We start from the raw sequence: 18,275 nt of genomic DNA, 5'->3' as shown, positions 1-18,275 counted from the left end.
TGGTTACTGTCTTTATAATAGAAACTTAAGCTAAAAAGCTTACAGCACCTAGTATTCCCAGGCAGTCTCTCATCCAAGTACTAACTAGGCCCAACTCTTCTTCGCTTCCGAGATCAGACGAGATCGGGCTTTCAAGGAGTGGTATGGCCGTAAGCGATCACTGCTGGCTGTAGAAGACTATTTCTATATACTCTTCTAAGAGTAATACTTGTTTTAGAGCTGCCTGTAAACGGTAGACCACCTGACACCTCAAATGAAAATGATTGGCTTTCCAGTTCGTTTTTTCTTTTTAGTTGTTTTTTTTTTTTAAGTTTTCTTCTTCTCTTGTGTTTAAATGACTGTGGTTACTGTCTTTATAATAGAAGCTTAAGCTAAAAAGCTTACAGCACCTAGTATTCCCAGGCAGTCTCCCATCCAAGTACTAACTAGGCCCAACTCTTCTTCGCTTCCGAGATCAGACGGGATCGGGCTTTCAAGGAGTGGTATGGCCGTAAGCGATCACTGCTGGCTGTAGAAGACTATTTCTATATACTCTTCTAAGAGTAATACTTGTTTTAGAGCTGCCTGTAAACGGTAGACCACCTGACACCTCAAATGAAAATGATTGGCTTTCCAGTTCGTTTTTTTTTTTTTTTTTTGTCTGTTTTTTTTAAGTTTTCTTCTTCTCTTGTGTTTAAATGACTGTGGTTACTGTCTTTATAATAGAAACTTAAGCTAAAAAGCTTACAGCACCTAGTATTCCCAGGCAGTCTCTCATCCAAGTACTAACTAGGCCCAACTCTTCTTCGCTTCCGAGATCAGACGAGATCGGGCTTTCAAGGAGTGGTATGGCCGTAAGCGATCACTGCTGGCTGTAGAAGACTATTTCTATATACTCTTCTAAGAGTAATACTTGTTTTAGAGCTGCCTGTAAACGGTATACCACCTGACACCTCAAATGAAAATGATTGGCTTTCCAGTTCGTTTTTTTTTTGTTGTTGTTTTTTTTTTTTAAGTTTTCTTCTTCTCTTGTGTTTAAATGACTGTGGTTACTGTCTTTATAATAGAAACTTAAGCTAAAAAGCTTACAGCACCTAGTATTCCCAGGCAGTCTCCCATCCAAGTACTAACTAGGCCCAACTCTTCTTCGCTTCCGAGATCAGACGAGATCGGGCTTTCAAGGAGTGGTATGGCCGTAAGCGATCACTGCTGGCTGTAGAAGACTATTTCTATATACTCTTCTAAGAGTAATACTTGTTTTAGAGCTGCCTGTAAACGGTAGACCACCTGACACCTCAAATGAAAATGATTGACTTTCCAGTTCGTTTTTTTTTTTTTTTAAGTTTTCTTCTTCTCTTGTGTTTAAATGACTGTGGTTACTGTCTTTATAATAGAAACTTAAGCTAAAAAGCTTACAGCACCTAGTATTCCCAGGCAGTCTCCCATCCAAGTACTAACTAGGCCCAACTCTTCTTCGCTTCCGAGATCAGACGAGATCGGGCTTTCAAGGAGTGGTATGGCCGTAAGCGATCACTGCTGGCTGTAGAAGACTATTTCTATATACTCTTCTAAGAGTAATACTTGTTTTAGAGCTGCCTGTAAACGGTAGACCACCTGACACCTCAAATGAAAATGATTGGCTTTCCAGTTCGTTTTTTCTTTTTAGTTGTTTTTTTTTTTTAAGTTTTCTTCTTCTCTTGTGTTTAAATGACTGTGGTTACTGTCTTTATAATAGAAGCTTAAGCTAAAAAGCTTACAGCACCTAGTATTCCCAGGCAGTCTCCCATCCAAGTACTAACTAGGCCCAACTCTTCTTCGCTTCCGAGATCAGACGGGATCGGGCTTTCAAGGAGTGGTATGGCCGTAAGCGATCACTGCTGGCTGTAGAAGACTATTTCTATATACTCTTCTAAGAGTAATACTTGTTTTAGAGCTGCCTGTAAACGGTAGACCACCTGACACCTCAAATGAAAATGATTGGCTTTCCAGTTCGTTTTTTTTTTTTTTTTTTGTCTGTTTTTTTTAAGTTTTCTTCTTCTCTTGTGTTTAAATGACTGTGGTTACTGTCTTTATAATAGAAACTTAAGCTAAAAAGCTTACAGCACCTAGTATTCCCAGGCAGTCTCTCATCCAAGTACTAACTAGGCCCAACTCTTCTTCGCTTCCGAGATCAGACGAGATCGGGCTTTCAAGGAGTGGTATGGCCGTAAGCGATCACTGCTGGCTGTAGAAGACTATTTCTATATACTCTTCTAAGAGTAATACTTGTTTTAGAGCTGCCTGTAAACGGTAGACCACCTGACACCTCAAATGAAAATGATTGGCTTTCCAGTTCGTTTTTTTTTTTTTTTGTTTTGTTTTTTTTAAGTTTTCTTCTTCTCTTGTGTTTAAATGACTGTGGTTACTGTCTTTATAATAGAAGCTTAAGCTAAAAAGCTTACAGCACCTAGTATTCCCAGGCAGTCTCCCATCCAAGTACTAACTAGGCCCAACTCTTCTTCGCTTCCGAGATCAGACGAGATCGGGCTTTCAAGGAGTGGTATGGCCGTAAGCGATCACTGCTGGCTGTAGAAGACTATTTCTATATACTCTTCTAAGAGTAATACTTGTTTTAGAGCTGCCTGTAAACGGTAGACCACCTGACACCTCAAATGAAAATGATTGGCTTTCCAGTTCGTTTTTTTTTTTTTTTTTTGTCTGTTTTTTTTAAGTTTTCTTCTTCTCTTGTGTTTAAATGACTGTGGTTACTGTCTTTATAATAGAAACTTAAGCTAAAAAGCTTACAGCACCTAGTATTCCCAGGCAGTCTCTCATCCAAGTACTAACTAGGCCCAACTCTTCTTCGCTTCCGAGATCAGACGAGATCGGGCTTTCAAGGAGTGGTATGGCCGTAAGCGATCACTGCTGGCTGTAGAAGACTATTTCTATATACTCTTCTAAGAGTAATACTTGTTTTAGAGCTGCCTGTAAACGGTAGACCACCTGACACCTCAAATGAAAATGATTGGCTTTCCAGTTCGTTTTTTTTTTTTTTTGTTTTGTTTTTTTTAAGTTTTCTTCTTCTCTTGTGTTTAAATGACTGTGGTTACTGTCTTTATAATAGAAGCTTAAGCTAAAAAGCTTACAGCACCTAGTATTCCCAGGCAGTCTCCCATCCAAGTACTAACTAGGCCCAACTCTTCTTCGCTTCCGAGATCAGACGAGATCGGGCTTTCAAGGAGTGGTATGGCCGTAAGCGATCACTGCTGGCTGTAGAAGACTATTTCTATATACTCTTCTAAGAGTAATACTTGTTTTAGAGCTGCCTGTAAACGGTATACCACCTGACACCTCAAATGAAAATGATTGGCTTTCCAGTTCGTTTTTTTTTGTTTTTTTTGTCTGTTTTTTTTAAGTTTTCTTCTTCTCTTGTGTTTAAATGACTGTGGTTACTGTCTTTATAATAGAAACTTAAGCTAAAAAGCTTACAGCACCTAGTATTCCCAGGCAGTCTCCCATCCAAGTACTAACTAGGCCCAACTCTTCTTCGCTTCCGAGATCAGACGAGATCGGGCTTTCAAGGAGTGGTATGGCCGTAAGCGATCACTGCTGGCTGTAGAAGACTATTTCTATATACTCTTCTAAGAGTAATACTTGTTTTAGAGCTGCCTGTAAACGGTAGACCACCTGACACCTCAAATGAAAATGATTGGCTTTCCAGTTCGTTTTTTCTTTTTAGTTGTTTTTTTTTTTTAAGTTTTCTTCTTCTCTTGTGTTTAAATGACTGTGGTTACTGTCTTTATAATAGAAGCTTAAGCTAAAAAGCTTACAGCACCTAGTATTCCCAGGCAGTCTCCCATCCAAGTACTAACTAGGCCCAACTCTTCTTCGCTTCCGAGATCAGACGAGATCGGGCTTTCAAGGAGTGGTATGGCCGTAAGCGATCACTGCTGGCTGTAGAAGACTATTTCTATATACTCTTCTAAGAGTAATACTTGTTTTAGAGCTGCCTGTAAACGGTATACCACCTGACACCTCAAATGAAAATGATTGGCTTTCCAGTTCGTTTTTTTTTTGTTGTTGTTTTTTTTTTTTAAGTTTTCTTCTTCTCTTGTGTTTAAATGACTGTGGTTACTGTCTTTATAATAGAAACTTAAGCTAAAAAGCTTACAGCACCTAGTATTCCCAGGCAGTCTCCCATCCAAGTACTAACTAGGCCCAACTCTTCTTCGCTTCCGAGATCAGACGAGATCGGGCTTTCAAGGAGTGGTATGGCCGTAAGCGATCACTGCTGGCTGTAGAAGACTATTTCTATATACTCTTCTAAGAGTAATACTTGTTTTAGAGCTGCCTGTAAACGGTAGACCACCTGACACCTCAAATGAAAATGATTGACTTTCCAGTTCGTTTTTTTTTTTTTTTAAGTTTTCTTCTTCTCTTGTGTTTAAATGACTGTGGTTACTGTCTTTATAATAGAAACTTAAGCTAAAAAGCTTACAGCACCTAGTATTCCCAGGCAGTCTCCCATCCAAGTACTAACTAGGCCCAACTCTTCTTCGCTTCCGAGATCAGACGAGATCGGGCTTTCAAGGAGTGGTATGGCCGTAAGCGATCACTGCTGGCTGTAGAAGACTATTTCTATATACTCTTCTAAGAGTAATACTTGTTTTAGAGCTGCCTGTAAACGGTAGACCACCTGACACCTCAAATGAAAATGATTGGCTTTCCAGTTCGTTTTTTCTTTTTAGTTGTTTTTTTTTTTTAAGTTTTCTTCTTCTCTTGTGTTTAAATGACTGTGGTTACTGTCTTTATATTAGAAGCTTAAGCTAAAAAGCTTACAGCACCTAGTATTCCCAGGCAGTCTCCCATCCAAGTACTAACTAGGCCCAACTCTTCTTCGCTTCCGAGATCAGACGGGATCGGGCTTTCAAGGAGTGGTATGGCCGTAAGCGATCACTGCTGGCTGTAGAAGACTATTTCTATATACTCTTCTAAGAGTAATACTTGTTTTAGAGCTGCCTGTAAACGGTAGACCACCTGACACCTCAAATGAAAATGATTGGCTTTCCAGTTCGTTTTTTTTTTTTTTTTTTGTCTGTTTTTTTTAAGTTTTCTTCTTCTCTTGTGTTTAAATGACTGTGGTTACTGTCTTTATAATAGAAACTTAAGCTAAAAAGCTTACAGCACCTAGTATTCCCAGGCAGTCTCTCATCCAAGTACTAACTAAGCCCAACTCTTCTTCGCTTCCGAGATCAGACGAGATCGGGCTTTCAAGGAGTGGTATGGCCGTAAGCGATCACTGCTGGCTGTAGAAGACTATTTCTATATACTCTTCTAAGAGTAATACTTGTTTTAGAGCTGCCTGTAAACGGTAGACCACCTGACACCTCAAATGAAAATGATTGGCTTTCCAGTTCGTTTTTTCTTTTTAGTTGTTTTTTTTTTTTAAGTTTTCTTCTTCTCTTGTGTTTAAATGACTGTGGTTACTGTCTTTATAATAGAAGCTTAAGCTAAAAAGCTTACAGCACCTAGTATTCCCAGGCAGTCTCCCATCCAAGTACTAACTAGGCCCAACTCTTCTTCGCTTCCGAGATCAGACGGGATCGGGCTTTCAAGGAGTGGTATGGCCGTAAGCGATCACTGCTGGCTGTAGAAGACTATTTCTATATACTCTTCTAAGAGTAATACTTGTTTTAGAGCTGCCTGTAAACGGTAGACCACCTGACACCTCAAATGAAAATGATTGGCTTTCCAGTTCGTTTTTTTTTTTTTTTTTTGTCTGTTTTTTTTAAGTTTTCTTCTTCTCTTGTGTTTAAATGACTGTGGTTACTGTCTTTATAATAGAAACTTAAGCTAAAAAGCTTACAGCACCTAGTATTCCCAGGCAGTCTCTCATCCAAGTACTAACTAGGCCCAACTCTTCTTCGCTTCCGAGATCAGACGAGATCGGGCTTTCAAGGAGTGGTATGGCCGTAAGCGATCACTGCTGGCTGTAGAAGACTATTTCTATATACTCTTCTAAGAGTAATACTTGTTTTAGAGCTGCCTGTAAACGGTATACCACCTGACACCTCAAATGAAAATGATTGGCTTTCCAGTTCGTTTTTTTTTTGTTGTTGTTTTTTTTTTTTAAGTTTTCTTCTTCTCTTGTGTTTAAATGACTGTGGTTACTGTCTTTATAATAGAAACTTAAGCTAAAAAGCTTACAGCACCTAGTATTCCCAGGCAGTCTCCCATCCAAGTACTAACTAGGCCCAACTCTTCTTCGCTTCCGAGATCAGACGAGATCGGGCTTTCAAGGAGTGGTATGGCCGTAAGCGATCACTGCTGGCTGTAGAAGACTATTTCTATATACTCTTCTAAGAGTAATACTTGTTTTAGAGCTGCCTGTAAACGGTAGACCACCTGACACCTCAAATGAAAATGATTGACTTTCCAGTTCGTTTTTTTTTTTTTTTAAGTTTTCTTCTTCTCTTGTGTTTAAATGACTGTGGTTACTGTCTTTATAATAGAAACTTAAGCTAAAAAGCTTACAGCACCTAGTATTCCCAGGCAGTCTCCCATCCAAGTACTAACTAGGCCCAACTCTTCTTCGCTTCCGAGATCAGACGAGATCGGGCTTTCAAGGAGTGGTATGGCCGTAAGCGATCACTGCTGGCTGTAGAAGACTATTTCTATATACTCTTCTAAGAGTAATACTTGTTTTAGAGCTGCCTGTAAACGGTAGACCACCTGACACCTCAAATGAAAATGATTGGCTTTCCAGTTCGTTTTTTCTTTTTAGTTGTTTTTTTTTTTTAAGTTTTCTTCTTCTCTTGTGTTTAAATGACTGTGGTTACTGTCTTTATAATAGAAGCTTAAGCTAAAAAGCTTACAGCACCTAGTATTCCCAGGCAGTCTCCCATCCAAGTACTAACTAGGCCCAACTCTTCTTCGCTTCCGAGATCAGACGGGATCGGGCTTTCAAGGAGTGGTATGGCCGTAAGCGATCACTGCTGGCTGTAGAAGACTATTTCTATATACTCTTCTAAGAGTAATACTTGTTTTAGAGCTGCCTGTAAACGGTAGACCACCTGACACCTCAAATGAAAATGATTGGCTTTCCAGTTCGTTTTTTTTTTTTTTTTTTGTCTGTTTTTTTTAAGTTTTCTTCTTCTCTTGTGTTTAAATGACTGTGGTTACTGTCTTTATAATAGAAACTTAAGCTAAAAAGCTTACAGCACCTAGTATTCCCAGGCAGTCTCTCATCCAAGTACTAACTAGGCCCAACTCTTCTTCGCTTCCGAGATCAGACGAGATCGGGCTTTCAAGGAGTGGTATGGCCGTAAGCGATCACTGCTGGCTGTAGAAGACTATTTCTATATACTCTTCTAAGAGTAATACTTGTTTTAGAGCTGCCTGTAAACGGTAGACCACCTGACACCTCAAATGAAAATGATTGGCTTTCCAGTTCGTTTTTTCTTTTTAGTTGTTTTTTTTTTTTAAGTTTTCTTCTTCTCTTGTGTTTAAATGACTGTGGTTACTGTCTTTATAATAGAAGCTTAAGCTAAAAAGCTTACAGCACCTAGTATTCCCAGGCAGTCTCCCATCCAAGTACTAACTAGGCCCAACTCTTCTTCGCTTCCGAGATCAGACGGGATCGGGCTTTCAAGGAGTGGTATGGCCGTAAGCGATCACTGCTGGCTGTAGAAGACTATTTCTATATACTCTTCTAAGAGTAATACTTGTTTTAGAGCTGCCTGTAAACGGTAGACCACCTGACACCTCAAATGAAAATGATTGGCTTTCCAGTTCGTTTTTTTTTTTTTTTTTGTCTGTTTTTTTTAAGTTTTCTTCTTCTCTTGTGTTTAAATGACTGTGGTTACTGTCTTTATAATAGAAACTTAAGCTAAAAAGCTTACAGCACCTAGTATTCCCAGGCAGTCTCTCATCCAAGTACTAACTAGGCCCAACTCTTCTTCGCTTCCGAGATCAGACGAGATCGGGCTTTCAAGGAGTGGTATGGCCGTAAGCGATCACTGCTGGCTGTAGAAGACTATTTCTATATACTCTTCTAAGAGTAATACTTGTTTTAGAGCTGCCTGTAAACGGTAGACCACCTGACACCTCAAATGAAAATGATTGGCTTTCCAGTTCGTTTTTTCTTTTTAGTTGTTTTTTTTTTTTAAGTTTTCTTCTTCTCTTGTGTTTAAATGACTGTGGTTACTGTCTTTATAATAGAAGCTTAAGCTAAAAAGCTTACAGCACCTAGTATTCCCAGGCAGTCTCCCATCCAAGTACTAACTAGGCCCAACTCTTCTTCGCTTCCGAGATCAGACGAGATCGGGCTTTCAAGGAGTGGTATGGCCGTAAGCGATCACTGCTGGCTGTAGAAGACTATTTCTATATACTCTTCTAAGAGTAATACTTGTTTTAGAGCTGCCTGTAAACGGTATACCACCTGACACCTCAAATGAAAATGATTGGCTTTCCAGTTCGTTTTTTTTTTGTTGTTGTTTTTTTTTTTTAAGTTTTCTTCTTCTCTTGTGTTTAAATGACTGTGGTTACTGTCTTTATAATAGAAACTTAAGCTAAAAAGCTTACAGCACCTAGTATTCCCAGGCAGTCTCCCATCCAAGTACTAACTAGGCCCAACTCTTCTTCGCTTCCGAGATCAGACGAGATCGGGCTTTCAAGGAGTGGTATGGCCGTAAGCGATCACTGCTGGCTGTAGAAGACTATTTCTATATACTCTTCTAAGAGTAATACTTGTTTTAGAGCTGCCTGTAAACGGTATACCACCTGACACCTCAAATGAAAATGATTGGCTTTCCAGTTCGTTTTTTTTTTTTGTTGTTTTTTTTTTTTAAGTTTTCTTCTTCTCTTGTGTTTAAATGACTGTGGTTACTGTCTTTATAATAGAAGCTTAAGCTAAAAAGCTTACAGCACCTAGTATTCCCAGGCAGTCTCCCATCCAAGTACTAACTAGGCCCAACTCTTCTTCGCTTCCGAGATCAGACGGGATCGGGCTTTCAAGGAGTGGTATGGCCGTAAGCGATCACTGCTGGCTGTAGAAGACTATTTCTATATACTCTTCTAAGAGTAATACTTGTTTTAGAGCTGCCTGTAAACGGTAGACCACCTGACACCTCAAATGAAAATGATTGGCTTTCCAGTTCGTTTTTTTTTTTTTTTTTGTCTGTTTTTTTTAAGTTTTCTTCTTCTCTTGTGTTTAAATGACTGTGGTTACTGTCTTTATAATAGAAACTTAAGCTAAAAAGCTTACAGCACCTAGTATTCCCAGGCAGTCTCTCATCCAAGTACTAACTAGGCCCAACTCTTCTTCGCTTCCGAGATCAGACGAGATCGGGCTTTCAAGGAGTGGTATGGCCGTAAGCGATCACTGCTGGCTGTAGAAGACTATTTCTATATACTCTTCTAAGAGTAATACTTGTTTTAGAGCTGCCTGTAAACGGTAGACCACCTGACACCTCAAATGAAAATGATTGGCTTTCCAGTTCGTTTTTTCTTTTTAGTTGTTTTTTTTTTTTAAGTTTTCTTCTTCTCTTGTGTTTAAATGACTGTGGTTACTGTCTTTATAATAGAAGCTTAAGCTAAAAAGCTTACAGCACCTAGTATTCCCAGGCAGTCTCCCATCCAAGTACTAACTAGGCCCAACTCTTCTTCGCTTCCGAGATCAGACGAGATCGGGCTTTCAAGGAGTGGTATGGCCGTAAGCGATCACTGCTGGCTGTAGAAGACTATTTCTATATACTCTTCTAAGAGTAATACTTGTTTTAGAGCTGCCTGTAAACGGTATACCACCTGACACCTCAAATGAAAATGATTGGCTTTCCAGTTCGTTTTTTTTTTGTTGTTGTTTTTTTTTTTTAAGTTTTCTTCTTCTCTTGTGTTTAAATGACTGTGGTTACTGTCTTTATAATAGAAACTTAAGCTAAAAAGCTTACAGCACCTAGTATTCCCAGGCAGTCTCCCATCCAAGTACTAACTAGGCCCAACTCTTCTTCGCTTCCGAGATCAGACGGGATCGGGCTTTCAAGGAGTGGTATGGCCGTAAGCGATCACTGCTGGCTGTAGAAGACTATTTCTATATACTCTTCTAAGAGTAATACTTGTTTTAGAGCTGCCTGTAAACGGTAGACCACCTGACACCTCAAATGAAAATGATTGGCTTTCCAGTTCGTTTTTTTTTTTTTTTTTTTTTGTTTTTTTTAAGTTTTCTTCTTCTCTTGTGTTTAAATGACTGTGGTTACTGTCTTTATAATAGAAACTTAAGCTAAAAAGCTTACAGCACCTAGTATTCCCAGGCAGTCTCTCATCCAAGTACTAACTAGGCCCAACTCTTCTTCGCTTCCGAGATCAGACGAGATCGGGCTTTCAAGGAGTGGTATGGCCGTAAGCGATCACTGCTGGCTGTAGAAGACTATTTCTATATACTCTTCTAAGAGTAATACTTGTTTTAGAGCTGCCTGTAAACGGTAGACCACCTGACACCTCAAATGAAAATGATTGGCTTTCCAGTTCGTTTTTTCTTTTTAGTTGTTTTTTTTTTTTAAGTTTTCTTCTTCTCTTGTGTTTAAATGACTGTGGTTACTGTCTTTATAATAGAAGCTTAAGCTAAAAAGCTTACAGCACCTAGTATTCCCAGGCAGTCTCCCATCCAAGTACTAACTAGGCCCAACTCTTCTTCGCTTCCGAGATCAGACGAGATCGGGCTTTCAAGGAGTGGTATGGCCGTAAGCGATCACTGCTGGCTGTAGAAGACTATTTCTATATACTCTTCTAAGAGTAATACTTGTTTTAGAGCTGCCTGTAAACGGTATACCACCTGACACCTCAAATGAAAATGATTGGCTTTCCAGTTCGTTTTTTTTTTGTTGTTGTTTTTTTTTTTTAAGTTTTCTTCTTCTCTTGTGTTTAAATGACTGTGGTTACTGTCTTTATAATAGAAACTTAAGCTAAAAAGCTTACAGCACCTAGTATTCCCAGGCAGTCTCCCATCCAAGTACTAACTAGGCCCAACTCTTCTTCGCTTCCGAGATCAGACGAGATCGGGCTTTCAAGGAGTGGTATGGCCGTAAGCGATCACTGCTGGCTGTAGAAGACTATTTCTATATACTCTTCTAAGAGTAATACTTGTTTTAGAGCTGCCTGTAAACGGTATACCACCTGACACCTCAAATGAAAATGATTGGCTTTCCAGTTCGTTTTTTTTTTGTTGTTGTTTTTTTTTTTTAAGTTTTCTTCTTCTCTTGTGTTTAAATGACTGTGGTTACTGTCTTTATAATAGAAACTTAAGCTAAAAAGCTTACAGCACCTAGTATTCCCAGGCAGTCTCCCATCCAAGTACTAACTAGGCCCAACTCTTCTTCGCTTCCGAGATCAGACGAGATCGGGCTTTCAAGGAGTGGTATGGCCGTAAGCGATCACTGCTGGCTGTAGAAGACTATTTCTATATACTCTTCTAAGAGTAATACTTGTTTTAGAGCTGCCTGTAAACGGTAGACCACCTGACACCTCAAATGAAAATGATTGGCTTTCCAGTTCGTTTTTTCTTTTTAGTTGTTTTTTTTTTTTAAGTTTTCTTCTTCTCTTGTGTTTAAATGACTGTGGTTACTGTCTTTATAATAGAAGCTTAAGCTAAAAAGCTTACAGCACCTAGTATTCCCAGGCAGTCTCCCATCCAAGTACTAACTAGGCCCAACTCTTCTTCGCTTCCGAGATCAGACGGGATCGGGCTTTCAAGGAGTGGTATGGCCGTAAGCGATCACTGCTGGCTGTAGAAGACTATTTCTATATACTCTTCTAAGAGTAATACTTGTTTTAGAGCTGCCTGTAAACGGTAGACCACCTGACACCTCAAATGAAAATGATTGGCTTTCCAGTTCGTTTTTTTTTTTTTTTTTTTTGTTTTTTTTAAGTTTTCTTCTTCTCTTGTGTTTAAATGACTGTGGTTACTGTCTTTATAATAGAAACTTAAGCTAAAAAGCTTACAGCACCTAGTATTCCCAGGCAGTCTCTCATCCAAGTACTAACTAGGCCCAACTCTTCTTCGCTTCCGAGATCAGACGAGATCGGGCTTTCAAGGAGTGGTATGGCCGTAAGCGATCACTGCTGGCTGTAGAAGACTATTTCTATATACTCTTCTAAGAGTAATACTTGTTTTAGAGCTGCCTGTAAACGGTAGACCACCTGACACCTCAAATGAAAATGATTGGCTTTCCAGTTCGTTTTTTCTTTTTAGTTGTTTTTTTTTTTTAAGTTTTCTTCTTCTCTTGTGTTTAAATGACTGTGGTTACTGTCTTTATAATAGAAGCTTAAGCTAAAAAGCTTACAGCACCTAGTATTCCCAGGCAGTCTCCCATCCAAGTACTAACTAGGCCCAACTCTTCTTCGCTTCCGAGATCAGACGAGATCGGGCTTTCAAGGAGTGGTATGGCCGTAAGCGATCACTGCTGGCTGTAGAAGACTATTTCTATATACTCTTCTAAGAGTAATACTTGTTTTAGAGCTGCCTGTAAACGGTATACCACCTGACACCTCAAATGAAAATGATTGGCTTTCCAGTTCGTTTTTTTTTTGTTGTTGTTTTTTTTTTTTAAGTTTTCTTCTTCTCTTGTGTTTAAATGACTGTGGTTACTGTCTTTATAATAGAAACTTAAGCTAAAAAGCTTACAGCACCTAGTATTCCCAGGCAGTCTCCCATCCAAGTACTAACTAGGCCCAACTCTTCTTCGCTTCCGAGATCAGACGAGATCGGGCTTTCAAGGAGTGGTATGGCCGTAAGCGATCACTGCTGGCTGTAGAAGACTATTTCTATATACTCTTCTAAGAGTAATACTTGTTTTAGAGCTGCCTGTAAACGGTATACCACCTGACACCTCAAATGAAAATGATTGGCTTTCCAGTTCGTTTTTTTTTTGTTGTTGTTTTTTTTTTTAAGTTTTCTTCTTCTCTTGTGTTTAAATGACTGTGGTTACTGTCTTTATAATAGAAACTTAAGCTAAAAAGCTTACAGCACCTAGTATTCCCAGGCAGTCTCCCATCCAAGTACTAACTAGGCCCAACTCTTCTTCGCTTCCGAGATCAGACGAGATCGGGCTTTCAAGGAGTGGTATGGCCGTAAGCGATCACTGCTGGCTGTAGAAGACTATTTCTATATACTCTTCTAAGAGTAATACTTGTTTTAGAGCTGCCTGTAAACGGTAGACCACCTGACACCTCAAATGAAAATGATTGGCTTTCCAGTTCGTTTTTTCTTTTTAGTTGTTTTTTTTTTTTAAGTTTTCTTCTTCTCTTGTGTTTAAATGACTGTGGTTACTGTCTTTATAATAGAAGCTTAAGCTAAAAAGCTTACAGCACCTAGTATTCCCAGGCAGTCTCCCATCCAAGTACTAACTAGGCCCAACTCTTCTTCGCTTCCGAGATCAGACGAGATCGGGCTTTCAAGGAGTGGTATGGCCGTAAGCGATCACTGCTGGCTGTAGAAGACTATTTCTATATACTCTTCTAAGAGTAATACTTGTTTTAGAGCTGCCTGTAAACGGTATACCACCTGACACCTCAAATGAAAATGATTGGCTTTCCAGTTCGTTTTTTTTTTGTTGTTGTTTTTTTTTTTTAAGTTTTCTTCTTCTCTTGTGTTTAAATGACTGTGGTTACTGTCTTTATAATAGAAACTTAAGCTAAAAAGCTTACAGCACCTAGTATTCCCAGGCAGTCTCCCATCCAAGTACTAACTAGGCCCAACTCTTCTTCGCTTCCGAGATCAGACGAGATCGGGCTTTCAAGGAGTGGTATGGCCGTAAGCGATCACTGCTGGCTGTAGAAGACTATTTCTATATACTCTTCTAAGAGTAATACTTGTTTTAGAGCTGCCTGTAAACGGTATACCACCTGACACCTCAAATGAAAATGATTGGCTTTCCAGTTCGTTTTTTTTTTGTTGTTGTTTTTTTTTTTTAAGTTTTCTTCTTCTCTTGTGTTTAAATGACTGTGGTTACTGTCTTTATAATAGAAACTTAAGCTAAAAAGCTTACAGCACCTAGTATTCCCAGGCAGTCTCCCATCCAAGTACTAACTAGGCCCAACTCTTCTTCGCTTCCGAGATCAGACGAGATCGGGCTTTCAAGGAGTGGTATGGCCGTAAGCGATCACTGCTGGCTGTAGAAGACTATTTCTATATACTCTTCTAAGAGTAATACTTGTTTTAGAGCTGCCTGTAAACGGTAGACCACCTGACACCTCAAATGAAAATGATTGGCTTTCCAGTTCGTTTTTTCTTTTTAGTTGTTTTTTTTTTTTAAGTTTTCTTCTTCTCTTGTGTTTAAATGACTGTGGTTACTGTCTTTATAATAGAAGCTTAAGCTAAAAAGCTTACAGCACCTAGTATTCCCAGGCAGTCTCCCATCCAAGTACTAACTAGGCCCAACTCTTCTTCGCTTCCGAGATCAGACGGGATCGGGCTTTCAAGGAGTGGTATGGCCGTAAGCGATCACTGCTGGCTGTAGAAGACTATTTCTATATACTCTTCTAAGAGTAATACTTGTTTTAGAGCTGCCTGTAAACGGTAGACCACCTGACACCTCAAATGAAAATGATTGGCTTTCCAGTTCGTTTTTTTTTTTTTTTTTTTTGTTTTTTTTAAGTTTTCTTCTTCTCTTGTGTTTAAATGACTGTGGTTACTGTCTTTATAATAGAAACTTAAGCTAAAAAGCTTACAGCACCTAGTATTCCCAGGCAGTCTCTCATCCAAGTACTAACTAGGCCCAACTCTTCTTCGCTTCCGAGATCAGACGAGATCGGGCTTTCAAGGAGTGGTATGGCCGTAAGCGATCACTGCTGGCTGTAGAAGACTATTTCTATATACTCTTCTAAGAGTAATACTTGTTTTAGAGCTGCCTGTAAACGGTAGACCACCTGACACCTCAAATGAAAATGATTGGCTTTCCAGTTCGTTTTTTCTTTTTAGTTGTTTTTTTTTTTTAAGTTTTCTTCTTCTCTTGTGTTTAAATGACTGTGGTTACTGTCTTTATAATAGAAGCTTAAGCTAAAAAGCTTACAGCACCTAGTATTCCCAGGCAGTCTCCCATCCAAGTACTAACTAGGCCCAACTCTTCTTCGCTTCCGAGATCAGACGAGATCGGGCTTTCAAGGAGTGGTATGGCCGTAAGCGATCACTGCTGGCTGTAGAAGACTATTTCTATATACTCTTCTAAGAGTAATACTTGTTTTAGAGCTGCCTGTAAACGGTATACCACCTGACACCTCAAATGAAAATGATTGGCTTTCCAGTTCGTTTTTTTTTTGTTGTTGTTTTTTTTTTTTAAGTTTTCTTCTTCTCTTGTGTTTAAATGACTGTGGTTACTGTCTTTATAATAGAAACTTAAGCTAAAAAGCTTACAGCACCTAGTATTCCCAGGCAGTCTCCCATCCAAGTACTAACTAGGCCCAACTCTTCTTCGCTTCCGAGATCAGACGAGATCGGGCTTTCAAGGAGTGGTATGGCCGTAAGCGATCACTGCTGGCTGTAGAAGACTATTTCTATATACTCTTCTAAGAGTAATACTTGTTTTAGAGCTGCCTGTAAACGGTATACCACCTGACACCTCAAATGAAAATGATTGGCTTTCCAGTTCGTTTTTTTTTTGTTGTTGTTTTTTTTTTTTAAGTTTTCTTCTTCTCTTGTGTTTAAATGACTGTGGTTACTGTCTTTATAATAGAAACTTAAGCTAAAAAGCTTACAGCACCTAGTATTCCCAGGCAGTCTCCCATCCAAGTACTAACTAGGCCCAACTCTTCTTCGCTTCCGAGATCAGACGAGATCGGGCTTTCAAGGAGTGGTATGGCCGTAAGCGATCACTGCTGGCTGTAGAAGACTATTTCTATATACTCTTCTAAGAGTAATACTTGTTTTAGAGCTGCCTGTAAACGGTAGACCACCTGACACCTCAAATGAAAATGATTGGCTTTCCAGTTCGTTTTTTCTTTTTAGTTGTTTTTTTTTTTTAAGTTTTCTTCTTCTCTTGTGTTTAAATGACTGTGGTTACTGTCTTTATAATAGAAGCTTAAGCTAAAAAGCTTACAGCACCTAGTATTCCCAGGCAGTCTCCCATCCAAGTACTAACTAGGCCCAACTCTTCTTCGCTTCCGAGATCAGACGGGATCGGGCTTTCAAGGAGTGGTATGGCCGTAAGCGATCACTGCTGGCTGTAGAAGACTATTTCTATATACTCTTCTAAGAGTAATACTTGTTTTAGAGCTGCCTGTAAACGGTAGACCACCTGACACCTCAAATGAAAATGATTGGCTTTCCAGTTCGTTTTTTTTTTTTTTTTTGTCTGTTTTTTTTAAGTTTTCTTCTTCTCTTGTGTTTAAATGACTGTGGTTACTGTCTTTATAATAGAAACTTAAGCTAAAAAGCTTACAGCACCTAGTATTCCCAGGCAGTCTCTCATCCAAGTACTAACTAGGCCCAACTCTTCTTCGCTTCCGAGATCAGACGAGATCGGGCTTTCAAGGAGTGGTATGGCCGTAAGCGATCACTGCTGGCTGTAGAAGACTATTTCTATATACTCTTCTAAGAGTAATACTTGTTTTAGAGCTGCCTGTAAACGGTAGACCACCTGACACCTCAAATGAAAATGATTGGCTTTCCAGTTCGTTTTTTTTTTTTTTTTTTGTCTGTTTTTTTTAAGTTTTCTTCTTCTCTTGTGTTTAAATGACTGTGGTTACTGTCTTTATAATAGAAACTTAAGCTAAAAAGCTTACAGCACCTAGTATTCCCAGGCAGTCTCTCATCCAAGTACTAACTAGGCCCAACTCTTCTTCGCTTCCGAGATCAGACGAGATCGGGCTTTCAAGGAGTGGTATGGCCGTAAGCGATCACTGCTGGCTGTAGAAGACTATTTCTATATACTCTTCTAAGAGTAATACTTGTTTTAGAGCTGCCTGTAAACGGTAGACCACCTGACACCTCAAATGAAAATGATTGGCTTTCCAGTTCGTTTTTTCTTTTTAGTTGTTTTTTTTTTTTAAGTTTTCTTCTTCTCTTGTGTTTAAATGACTGTGGTTACTGTCTTTATAATAGAAGCTTAAGCTAAAAAGCTTACAGCACCTAGTATTCCCAGGCAGTCTCCCATCCAAGTACTAACTAGGCCCAACTCTTCTTCGCTTCCGAGATCAGACGGGATCGGGCTTTCAAGGAGTGGTATGGCCGTAAGCGATCACTGCTGGCTGTAGAAGACTATTTCTATATACTCTTCTAAGAGTAATACTTGTTTTAGAGCTGCCTGTAAACGGTAGACCACCTGACACCTCAAATGAAAATGATTGGCTTTCCAGTTCGTTTTTTTTTTTTTTTTTTGTCTGTTTTTTTTAAGTTTTCTTCTTCTCTTGTGTTTAAATGACTGTGGTTACTGTCTTTATAATAGAAACTTAAGCTAAAAAGCTTACAGCACCTAGTATTCCCAGGCAGTCTCTCATCCAAGTACTAACTAGGCCCAACTCTTCTTCGCTTCCGAGATCAGACGAGATCGGGCTTTCAAGGAGTGGTATGGCCGTAAGCGATCACTGCTGGCTGTAGAAGACTATTTCTATATACTCTTCTAAGAGTAATACTTGTTTTAGAGCTGCCTGTAAACGGTAGACCACCTGACACCTCAAATGAAAATGATTGGCTTTCCAGTTCGTTTTTTCTTTTTAGTTGTTTTTTTTTTTTAAGTTTTCTTCTTCTCTTGTGTTTAAATGACTGTGGTTACTGTCTTTATAATAGAAGCTTAAGCTAAAAAGCTTACAGCACCTAGTATTCCCAGGCAGTCTCCCATCCAAGTACTAACTAGGCCCAACTCTTCTTCGCTTCCGAGATCAGACGAGATCGGGCTTTCAAGGAGTGGTATGGCCGTAAGCGATCACTGCTGGCTGTAGAAGACTATTTCTATATACTCTTCTAAGAGTAATACTTGTTTTAGAGCTGCCTGTAAACGGTATACCACCTGACACCTCAAATGAAAATGATTGGCTTTCCAGTTCGTTTTTTTTTTGTTGTTGTTTTTTTTTTTTAAGTTTTCTTCTTCTCTTGTGTTTAAATGACTGTGGTTACTGTCTTTATAATAGAAACTTAAGCTAAAAAGCTTACAGCACCTAGTATTCCCAGGCAGTCTCCCATCCAAGTACTAACTAGGCCCAACTCTTCTTCGCTTCCGAGATCAGACGAGATCGGGCTTTCAAGGAGTGGTATGGCCGTAAGCGATCACTGCTGGCTGTAGAAGACTATTTCTATATACTCTTCTAAGAGTAATACTTGTTTTAGAGCTGCC

The 18,275-nt window shown here is 39.3% G+C and overlaps 39 non-coding genes and 15 pseudogenes across 39 annotated transcripts; all 54 read right to left on the bottom strand.

The window, feature by feature from the left end:
• Positions 1-36: 36 nt before the first annotated feature.
• Positions 37-155, bottom strand: LOC136698469 (5S ribosomal RNA; annotated as a pseudogene).
• A 222-nt stretch (positions 156-377) lies between these two features.
• On the bottom strand, positions 378-496 carry LOC136698799 (5S ribosomal RNA). The gene has a single exon (XR_010803368.1). It is a non-coding gene; the product is annotated as a 5S ribosomal RNA (ribosomal RNA).
• Positions 497-720: 224 nt separating this feature from the next.
• Positions 721-839, bottom strand: LOC136698468 (5S ribosomal RNA; annotated as a pseudogene).
• Positions 840-1,061: 222 nt separating this feature from the next.
• Positions 1,062-1,180, bottom strand: LOC136698129 (5S ribosomal RNA). Its single transcript, XR_010802901.1, has one exon. It is a non-coding gene; the product is annotated as a 5S ribosomal RNA (ribosomal RNA).
• A 208-nt stretch (positions 1,181-1,388) lies between these two features.
• Positions 1,389-1,507, bottom strand: LOC136698128 (5S ribosomal RNA). The gene has a single exon (XR_010802900.1). It is a non-coding gene; the product is annotated as a 5S ribosomal RNA (ribosomal RNA).
• A 222-nt stretch (positions 1,508-1,729) lies between these two features.
• Positions 1,730-1,848, bottom strand: LOC136698797 (5S ribosomal RNA). Its single transcript, XR_010803366.1, has one exon. It is a non-coding gene; the product is annotated as a 5S ribosomal RNA (ribosomal RNA).
• Positions 1,849-2,072: 224 nt separating this feature from the next.
• Positions 2,073-2,191, bottom strand: LOC136698467 (5S ribosomal RNA; annotated as a pseudogene).
• A 222-nt stretch (positions 2,192-2,413) lies between these two features.
• LOC136698127 (5S ribosomal RNA) lies at positions 2,414-2,532 on the bottom strand. Its single transcript, XR_010802899.1, has one exon. It is a non-coding gene; the product is annotated as a 5S ribosomal RNA (ribosomal RNA).
• Positions 2,533-2,756: 224 nt separating this feature from the next.
• On the bottom strand, positions 2,757-2,875 carry LOC136698466 (5S ribosomal RNA; annotated as a pseudogene).
• Positions 2,876-3,097: 222 nt separating this feature from the next.
• Positions 3,098-3,216, bottom strand: LOC136698126 (5S ribosomal RNA). The gene has a single exon (XR_010802898.1). It is a non-coding gene; the product is annotated as a 5S ribosomal RNA (ribosomal RNA).
• A 224-nt stretch (positions 3,217-3,440) lies between these two features.
• Positions 3,441-3,559, bottom strand: LOC136698125 (5S ribosomal RNA). The gene has a single exon (XR_010802897.1). It is a non-coding gene; the product is annotated as a 5S ribosomal RNA (ribosomal RNA).
• A 222-nt stretch (positions 3,560-3,781) lies between these two features.
• On the bottom strand, positions 3,782-3,900 carry LOC136698124 (5S ribosomal RNA). Its single transcript, XR_010802896.1, has one exon. It is a non-coding gene; the product is annotated as a 5S ribosomal RNA (ribosomal RNA).
• Positions 3,901-4,122: 222 nt separating this feature from the next.
• Positions 4,123-4,241, bottom strand: LOC136698123 (5S ribosomal RNA). The gene has a single exon (XR_010802895.1). It is a non-coding gene; the product is annotated as a 5S ribosomal RNA (ribosomal RNA).
• Positions 4,242-4,449: 208 nt separating this feature from the next.
• LOC136698122 (5S ribosomal RNA) lies at positions 4,450-4,568 on the bottom strand. Its single transcript, XR_010802894.1, has one exon. It is a non-coding gene; the product is annotated as a 5S ribosomal RNA (ribosomal RNA).
• Positions 4,569-4,790: 222 nt separating this feature from the next.
• Positions 4,791-4,909, bottom strand: LOC136698796 (5S ribosomal RNA). Its single transcript, XR_010803365.1, has one exon. It is a non-coding gene; the product is annotated as a 5S ribosomal RNA (ribosomal RNA).
• Positions 4,910-5,133: 224 nt separating this feature from the next.
• Positions 5,134-5,252, bottom strand: LOC136698512 (5S ribosomal RNA; annotated as a pseudogene).
• A 222-nt stretch (positions 5,253-5,474) lies between these two features.
• Positions 5,475-5,593, bottom strand: LOC136698795 (5S ribosomal RNA). Its single transcript, XR_010803364.1, has one exon. It is a non-coding gene; the product is annotated as a 5S ribosomal RNA (ribosomal RNA).
• Positions 5,594-5,817: 224 nt separating this feature from the next.
• On the bottom strand, positions 5,818-5,936 carry LOC136698465 (5S ribosomal RNA; annotated as a pseudogene).
• A 222-nt stretch (positions 5,937-6,158) lies between these two features.
• LOC136698120 (5S ribosomal RNA) lies at positions 6,159-6,277 on the bottom strand. The gene has a single exon (XR_010802892.1). It is a non-coding gene; the product is annotated as a 5S ribosomal RNA (ribosomal RNA).
• Positions 6,278-6,485: 208 nt separating this feature from the next.
• On the bottom strand, positions 6,486-6,604 carry LOC136698119 (5S ribosomal RNA). Its single transcript, XR_010802891.1, has one exon. It is a non-coding gene; the product is annotated as a 5S ribosomal RNA (ribosomal RNA).
• Positions 6,605-6,826: 222 nt separating this feature from the next.
• On the bottom strand, positions 6,827-6,945 carry LOC136698794 (5S ribosomal RNA). The gene has a single exon (XR_010803363.1). It is a non-coding gene; the product is annotated as a 5S ribosomal RNA (ribosomal RNA).
• Positions 6,946-7,169: 224 nt separating this feature from the next.
• LOC136698464 (5S ribosomal RNA) lies at positions 7,170-7,288 on the bottom strand (annotated as a pseudogene).
• A 222-nt stretch (positions 7,289-7,510) lies between these two features.
• Positions 7,511-7,629, bottom strand: LOC136698793 (5S ribosomal RNA). The gene has a single exon (XR_010803362.1). It is a non-coding gene; the product is annotated as a 5S ribosomal RNA (ribosomal RNA).
• A 223-nt stretch (positions 7,630-7,852) lies between these two features.
• Positions 7,853-7,971, bottom strand: LOC136698463 (5S ribosomal RNA; annotated as a pseudogene).
• A 222-nt stretch (positions 7,972-8,193) lies between these two features.
• Positions 8,194-8,312, bottom strand: LOC136698118 (5S ribosomal RNA). The gene has a single exon (XR_010802890.1). It is a non-coding gene; the product is annotated as a 5S ribosomal RNA (ribosomal RNA).
• A 222-nt stretch (positions 8,313-8,534) lies between these two features.
• Positions 8,535-8,653, bottom strand: LOC136698117 (5S ribosomal RNA). Its single transcript, XR_010802889.1, has one exon. It is a non-coding gene; the product is annotated as a 5S ribosomal RNA (ribosomal RNA).
• A 221-nt stretch (positions 8,654-8,874) lies between these two features.
• On the bottom strand, positions 8,875-8,993 carry LOC136698792 (5S ribosomal RNA). Its single transcript, XR_010803361.1, has one exon. It is a non-coding gene; the product is annotated as a 5S ribosomal RNA (ribosomal RNA).
• Positions 8,994-9,216: 223 nt separating this feature from the next.
• LOC136698462 (5S ribosomal RNA) lies at positions 9,217-9,335 on the bottom strand (annotated as a pseudogene).
• Positions 9,336-9,557: 222 nt separating this feature from the next.
• LOC136698116 (5S ribosomal RNA) lies at positions 9,558-9,676 on the bottom strand. The gene has a single exon (XR_010802888.1). It is a non-coding gene; the product is annotated as a 5S ribosomal RNA (ribosomal RNA).
• A 222-nt stretch (positions 9,677-9,898) lies between these two features.
• LOC136698791 (5S ribosomal RNA) lies at positions 9,899-10,017 on the bottom strand. The gene has a single exon (XR_010803360.1). It is a non-coding gene; the product is annotated as a 5S ribosomal RNA (ribosomal RNA).
• A 223-nt stretch (positions 10,018-10,240) lies between these two features.
• LOC136698460 (5S ribosomal RNA) lies at positions 10,241-10,359 on the bottom strand (annotated as a pseudogene).
• A 222-nt stretch (positions 10,360-10,581) lies between these two features.
• Positions 10,582-10,700, bottom strand: LOC136698115 (5S ribosomal RNA). The gene has a single exon (XR_010802887.1). It is a non-coding gene; the product is annotated as a 5S ribosomal RNA (ribosomal RNA).
• A 222-nt stretch (positions 10,701-10,922) lies between these two features.
• On the bottom strand, positions 10,923-11,041 carry LOC136698114 (5S ribosomal RNA). The gene has a single exon (XR_010802886.1). It is a non-coding gene; the product is annotated as a 5S ribosomal RNA (ribosomal RNA).
• Positions 11,042-11,263: 222 nt separating this feature from the next.
• LOC136698113 (5S ribosomal RNA) lies at positions 11,264-11,382 on the bottom strand. Its single transcript, XR_010802885.1, has one exon. It is a non-coding gene; the product is annotated as a 5S ribosomal RNA (ribosomal RNA).
• Positions 11,383-11,604: 222 nt separating this feature from the next.
• On the bottom strand, positions 11,605-11,723 carry LOC136698789 (5S ribosomal RNA). Its single transcript, XR_010803359.1, has one exon. It is a non-coding gene; the product is annotated as a 5S ribosomal RNA (ribosomal RNA).
• Positions 11,724-11,945: 222 nt separating this feature from the next.
• Positions 11,946-12,064, bottom strand: LOC136698459 (5S ribosomal RNA; annotated as a pseudogene).
• A 222-nt stretch (positions 12,065-12,286) lies between these two features.
• Positions 12,287-12,405, bottom strand: LOC136698112 (5S ribosomal RNA). Its single transcript, XR_010802884.1, has one exon. It is a non-coding gene; the product is annotated as a 5S ribosomal RNA (ribosomal RNA).
• Positions 12,406-12,627: 222 nt separating this feature from the next.
• Positions 12,628-12,746, bottom strand: LOC136698111 (5S ribosomal RNA). Its single transcript, XR_010802883.1, has one exon. It is a non-coding gene; the product is annotated as a 5S ribosomal RNA (ribosomal RNA).
• Positions 12,747-12,967: 221 nt separating this feature from the next.
• Positions 12,968-13,086, bottom strand: LOC136698109 (5S ribosomal RNA). Its single transcript, XR_010802881.1, has one exon. It is a non-coding gene; the product is annotated as a 5S ribosomal RNA (ribosomal RNA).
• A 222-nt stretch (positions 13,087-13,308) lies between these two features.
• On the bottom strand, positions 13,309-13,427 carry LOC136698108 (5S ribosomal RNA). The gene has a single exon (XR_010802880.1). It is a non-coding gene; the product is annotated as a 5S ribosomal RNA (ribosomal RNA).
• Positions 13,428-13,649: 222 nt separating this feature from the next.
• Positions 13,650-13,768, bottom strand: LOC136698107 (5S ribosomal RNA). Its single transcript, XR_010802879.1, has one exon. It is a non-coding gene; the product is annotated as a 5S ribosomal RNA (ribosomal RNA).
• Positions 13,769-13,990: 222 nt separating this feature from the next.
• On the bottom strand, positions 13,991-14,109 carry LOC136698106 (5S ribosomal RNA). The gene has a single exon (XR_010802878.1). It is a non-coding gene; the product is annotated as a 5S ribosomal RNA (ribosomal RNA).
• A 222-nt stretch (positions 14,110-14,331) lies between these two features.
• LOC136698788 (5S ribosomal RNA) lies at positions 14,332-14,450 on the bottom strand. The gene has a single exon (XR_010803358.1). It is a non-coding gene; the product is annotated as a 5S ribosomal RNA (ribosomal RNA).
• A 222-nt stretch (positions 14,451-14,672) lies between these two features.
• Positions 14,673-14,791, bottom strand: LOC136698458 (5S ribosomal RNA; annotated as a pseudogene).
• Positions 14,792-15,013: 222 nt separating this feature from the next.
• Positions 15,014-15,132, bottom strand: LOC136698105 (5S ribosomal RNA). Its single transcript, XR_010802877.1, has one exon. It is a non-coding gene; the product is annotated as a 5S ribosomal RNA (ribosomal RNA).
• A 222-nt stretch (positions 15,133-15,354) lies between these two features.
• Positions 15,355-15,473, bottom strand: LOC136698104 (5S ribosomal RNA). Its single transcript, XR_010802876.1, has one exon. It is a non-coding gene; the product is annotated as a 5S ribosomal RNA (ribosomal RNA).
• A 222-nt stretch (positions 15,474-15,695) lies between these two features.
• On the bottom strand, positions 15,696-15,814 carry LOC136698103 (5S ribosomal RNA). Its single transcript, XR_010802875.1, has one exon. It is a non-coding gene; the product is annotated as a 5S ribosomal RNA (ribosomal RNA).
• A 222-nt stretch (positions 15,815-16,036) lies between these two features.
• Positions 16,037-16,155, bottom strand: LOC136698787 (5S ribosomal RNA). Its single transcript, XR_010803357.1, has one exon. It is a non-coding gene; the product is annotated as a 5S ribosomal RNA (ribosomal RNA).
• A 223-nt stretch (positions 16,156-16,378) lies between these two features.
• Positions 16,379-16,497, bottom strand: LOC136698457 (5S ribosomal RNA; annotated as a pseudogene).
• A 224-nt stretch (positions 16,498-16,721) lies between these two features.
• On the bottom strand, positions 16,722-16,840 carry LOC136698456 (5S ribosomal RNA; annotated as a pseudogene).
• Positions 16,841-17,062: 222 nt separating this feature from the next.
• Positions 17,063-17,181, bottom strand: LOC136698785 (5S ribosomal RNA). The gene has a single exon (XR_010803355.1). It is a non-coding gene; the product is annotated as a 5S ribosomal RNA (ribosomal RNA).
• A 224-nt stretch (positions 17,182-17,405) lies between these two features.
• Positions 17,406-17,524, bottom strand: LOC136698455 (5S ribosomal RNA; annotated as a pseudogene).
• A 222-nt stretch (positions 17,525-17,746) lies between these two features.
• Positions 17,747-17,865, bottom strand: LOC136698102 (5S ribosomal RNA). The gene has a single exon (XR_010802874.1). It is a non-coding gene; the product is annotated as a 5S ribosomal RNA (ribosomal RNA).
• A 222-nt stretch (positions 17,866-18,087) lies between these two features.
• On the bottom strand, positions 18,088-18,206 carry LOC136698101 (5S ribosomal RNA). Its single transcript, XR_010802873.1, has one exon. It is a non-coding gene; the product is annotated as a 5S ribosomal RNA (ribosomal RNA).
• Positions 18,207-18,275: the final 69 nt, after the last annotated feature.

This window comes from Hoplias malabaricus, chromosome 5, assembly GCF_029633855.1.
Source record: "Hoplias malabaricus isolate fHopMal1 chromosome 5, fHopMal1.hap1, whole genome shotgun sequence".
Lineage (NCBI taxonomy): Eukaryota > Metazoa > Chordata > Actinopteri > Characiformes > Erythrinidae > Hoplias > Hoplias malabaricus.
Note: the sequence above shows the minus strand (reverse complement) of the source record. Positions and strands in the feature narration are given on the sequence as shown.